This window comes from Arachis hypogaea, chromosome 14 (assembly GCF_003086295.3).
Source record: "Arachis hypogaea cultivar Tifrunner chromosome 14, arahy.Tifrunner.gnm2.J5K5, whole genome shotgun sequence".
In the NCBI taxonomy this organism is placed as follows: Eukaryota; Viridiplantae; Streptophyta; class Magnoliopsida; order Fabales; family Fabaceae; genus Arachis; species Arachis hypogaea.
Genome location: NC_092049.1, coordinates 52422793 through 52427467, shown reverse-complemented (window position 1 = coordinate 52427467; position 4675 = coordinate 52422793). Strand labels below are relative to the sequence as shown.

The window sequence follows — 4675 nt, the reverse complement described above, 5'->3', positions numbered from 1 at the left end:
CAGAACCATGCTCTATTCTGGCGTTTGAATGCCAGACAGATGCTCCTCCAAGGTGTGATTTTTCTTCTGCTGTTTTTGATTCCGTTTTTGATTTTTTTGTTTATTTTGTGACTCCACATGATCATGAACCTATAAAGACATATAACTAAGAAAAATATAGTTAGATAAATAAACATTGGGTTGCCTCCCAACAAGCGCTTCTTTAATGTCAATAGCTTGACAGTGGGCTCTCATGGAGCCTCACAGATGTTCAGAGCATTGTTGAAACTCTCCAACACCAAACTTAGAGTTTGGATATGGGAGTTCAACACCAAACTTAGAGTTTGGTTGTGGCCTCCCAACACCAAACTTAGAGTTTGACTGTGGGGGCTTTGTTTGACTCTACTTTGAGAGAAGCTTTTCATGCTTCCTCTCCATGGTTGCAGAGAGAGATCCTTGAGTTTTAAACACAAGGGAGTCCTCATTCATTTGGAGGACTAATTCTCCTCTGTCAACATCAATCACAGCTCTTGCTGTAGCCAGGAAAGGTCTTCCTAGGATAATGGATTCATCCTCTTCCTTTCCAGTATCCAGGACTATGAAATCAGCAGGGATGTAAAGGCCCTCAACCTTTACTAACACGTCCTCTACTTGTCCATAAGCCTGTTTTCTTGAATTGTCTGCCATCTCTAATGAGATTTTTGCAACTTGCACCCCATAGATTCCCAGTTTCTCTATTACAGAGAGGGGCATGAGGTTTATTCCTGAACCAAGGTCACACAGAGCCTTAAAGATCATGGTGCCTATGGTACAGGATATTATGAACTTTCCAGGATCCTGTCTCTTCTGAGGCAATGTCAGTTGATCCAGATCACTTAGTTCATTGATGAACAAGGGAGGTTCAACTTCCCAAGTATCAATGCCAAATAATTTGGCATTCAGCTTCATGATTGCACCAAGAAACTTGGCAGTTTGCTCTTCAGTAACATCCTCATTCTCTTCAGAAGAGGAATACTCATCAGAGCTCATGAAGGGCATAAGGAGGTTTAATGGAATCTCTATGGTCTCTAGATGAGCCTCAAAGTCCTTTGGTTCCTCAGAGGGAAGCTCCTTATTGATCACTGGACATCCCAGGAGGTCTTCCTCCTTGGGATTCACGTCCTCCACTCCCCTTGTAGGTTCGGCCATGGTGCTTATGTCAATAGCCTTGCACTCTCTTTTTGGATTCTCTTCTGTATTGCTTGGGAGAGTACTGGGAGGGATTTCAGTGATCCTTTTACTCAGCTGGCCCACTTGTGCTTCCAAATTTCTAATGGAAGACCTGGTTTCATTCATGAAACTCACAGTGGCCTTAGATAGATCAGAGACTAGATTTGCTAAATTAGAAGCATTTTGTTCAGAGTTCTCTATCTGTTGCTGAGTGGATGATGGAAAAGGTTTACTATTGTTAAACCTGTTTCTTCCACCATTATTAAAGCCTTGTTGAGGCTTTTGATCCTTCCATGAGAAATTGGGGTGATTTCTCCATGATGAGTTATAGGTGTTTCCATAAGGTTCACCTAAGTAATTTACCTCTGCTATTGCAGGGTTCTCAAGATCATAAGCTTCTTCTGCATAAGAAGCCTCTTGAGTACTGTTGGATGCAGCTTGCATTCCATTCATACTTTGAGAAATTATATTGACTTGCTGAGTCAATAATTTGTTCTGAGCCAATATGGCATTCAGAGTATCAATTTCAAGAACTCCCTTCTTCATAGGCGTCCCATTATTCACAGGATTCCTTTCAGAAGTGTAAATGAACTGGTTATTAGCAACCATGTCAATGAGTTCTTGAGCTTCTGCAGGCATTTTCTTTAAGTGAATGGATCCACCTGCAGAGGTATCCAATGACATCTTTGATAGCTCAGATAAACCATCATAGAATATATCCAGGATGGTCTATTCTGAAAGCATGTCAGAAGGACACTTTTTGGTCAACTGTTTGTATCTTTCCCAAGCTTCATAGAGGGATTCACCTTCTTTCTGTCTGAAGGTTTGAACATCAGCTCTAAGCTTGCTCAGCTTTTGAGGAGGAAAGTACTTGGCTAAGAAAGCCGTGACCAGCTTATCCCAAGAGTTCAGGCTGTCTTTAGGTTGAGAATCCAACCATATTCTAGCTCTGTCTCTTATAGCAAAAGGGAAAAGCATGAGCCTGTAGACTTCAGGATCTACTCCATTAGTCTTAACAGTATCACATATCTGCAAGAATTCAGTTAAGAACTGAAAAGGATCTTCAGATGGAAGTCCATGAAACTTGCAGTTCTGCTGCATCAGAGAAACTAATTGAGGTTTCAGCTCAAAGTTGTTTGCTCCAATGGCAGTAATGGAGATGCTTCTTCCATGTAAATTGGAATTTGGTGCAGTAAAGTCACCAAGCATCTTCCTTACATTATTATTATTTTCGGCTGCCATCTCCTCTTCCTGTTCGAAAATTTCTGAAAGGTTATCTCTGGATTGTTGTATTTTAGCTTCTCTTAGTTTCCTTTTCAAAGTCCTTTCAGGTTCTGGATCTGCTCCCACAAGAATGTTCTTGTCCTTGCTCCTGCTCATATGACAAAGAAGAGGGCACAGAAAAATAATAATAATAGAGATCCTTTATACCACAGTAAAGGGATCCCTTAGTGAGTGGAAGAAAAGAGGGAGATAAAGAATGTAATGTAATGGAAGAAACACAACTGTGAGGAGGGTAGAGATGTGAGATGAGATGTTAGTAGATGAATAAATAAATAGAATGAGATGAGAGAGAAGTAATTTTCGAAAATAAATTTTAAAAAAGAGTTAGTGATTTTTGAAAAAAGTTTTTTTTTTTTTTTGAAAAAGGTTAGTAGTTTTTCGAAAATTAAAATCAAAAATAAAAATAATTAGTAAATTAAAAAGAAATTTTGAAAAAAAGGGGGAAGATATTTTCGAAAATTAGAGGGAGAGAGTTAGTTAGGTAGTTTTCAAAAGGATAAGAAACAAACAAAAAGTAAGTTAGTTAGTTGAAACAAATTTTTGAAAAGATAAGAAGTTAGGAAGTTAGAAAAGATATTTTGAAATCAAATTTTTGAAAAAGATAAGATAAGAAGATATTTTTGAAAAGATATGATTGAAATTAGTTTTGAAAAAGATTTGATTTTTAAAAACACAATTAATGACTTGATTCACAAGAAATCACAAGACATGATTCTAGAACTCAAAGTTTGAATCTTTCTTAACAAGTAAGTAACAAACTTGAAATTTTTGAATCAAAACATTAATTGTTATTGTTATTTTCGAAAATTTGATATAAAAATAAGAAAAAGATTTTTGAAAAATATTTTTGGAATTTTCGAAAATAACTAAGAATTTTGAAAAAGATTTGATTTTTGAAAAAGATTTTGAAAAAGATGAGATTTTTAAATTGAAAATTTGATTTGACTCATAAAAACAACTAGATTTTTTTTTTAAACTTTTGAAAAACTCAAATCTAATTTTCGAATTTATGAGAGAGAAAAAGGGGAAGATTTAATTTTTGATTTTTGAATTTTTATGAAAAACACTAAAATGATGCAATGCATGAAAATTTTGGATCAAAACTATGAATGTATGCAAGAATGCTATGAATGTCAAGATGAACACCAAGAACACTATGAATGTCAAGATGAACATCATAGACACAATTTTGAAAAATTTTTAATGCAAAGAAAACATGCAAGACACCAAACTTAGAATTCTTTAATGCTTACGCACTAAGAATTCAAGAATGCATATGAAAAACATCATACAACACAAAACAAAAAATCATCAAGATCAAACAAGAAGACTTACCAAGAACAACTTGAAGATCATGAAGAACACTATGAATGCATGAATTTTCGAAAAAAATGCAAGATGCATATGCAATTGACACCAAACTTATAACATGACACATGACTCAAACAAGAAACAGAAAAATATTTTTGATTTTTATGATTTTATGAATTTTTTTGGATTTTTATTTTATATTTTTCGAAAATTATTTAGAAAAGAGAAAAATAAGGATTCAAAATTTTTAATATGAATTCCAGGAATCTTATGCTCTAAAGCTCCAATCAAAGGGTCAGGCATGGCTGAATAGCCAGCCAAGCTTTAGTATGTAACTCAGACATGACACGCCCAACATACTCATTCCCAAAGGAATTAGACATGGCTTTACAGCCAGCCAGGCTTCAACATGCTTCATGAAACACTAGAATTCATTCTTAAAAATTCTGAAGACAAATAGATTTTTGAAAACATTTTTATTTTTATTTTTTTTAATTAATTTTTTTTTCGAAAACAGATGAAAAATTTTTGAAAGATTTTTGAAAAATTTTTGAAAACAAAACAAAAAGAAAATTACCTAATCTGAGCAAAAAGATGAACCGTCAGTTGTCCATACTCGAACAATCCCCGGCAACGGCGCCAAAAACTTGGTACGCGGAATCGTGATTACACTTTGATTATATAAAATTCATGGCTCTTTCTTTCCCTGGCAATGGCGCCAAGAACATGGTGCCAATACCATGGTTCACAACTTCGATACAACTAACCAGCAAGTGCACTGGGTCGTCCAAGTAATACCTTACGTGAGTAAGGGTCGAATCCCACGGAGATTGTTGGTGTGAAGCAAGCTATAGTCACCTTGTAAATCTCAGTCAGGCGGATATAAAATAAT

The 4675-nt window shown here is 35.4% G+C and overlaps 1 non-coding gene across 1 annotated transcript; it reads left to right on the top strand.

Moving 5' to 3' along the window:
* Positions 1–1926: 1926 nt before the first annotated feature.
* Positions 1927–2034, top strand: LOC112745422 (small nucleolar RNA R71). The gene has a single exon (XR_003173352.1). It is a non-coding gene; the product is annotated as a small nucleolar RNA R71 (small nucleolar RNA).
* Positions 2035–4675: the final 2641 nt, after the last annotated feature.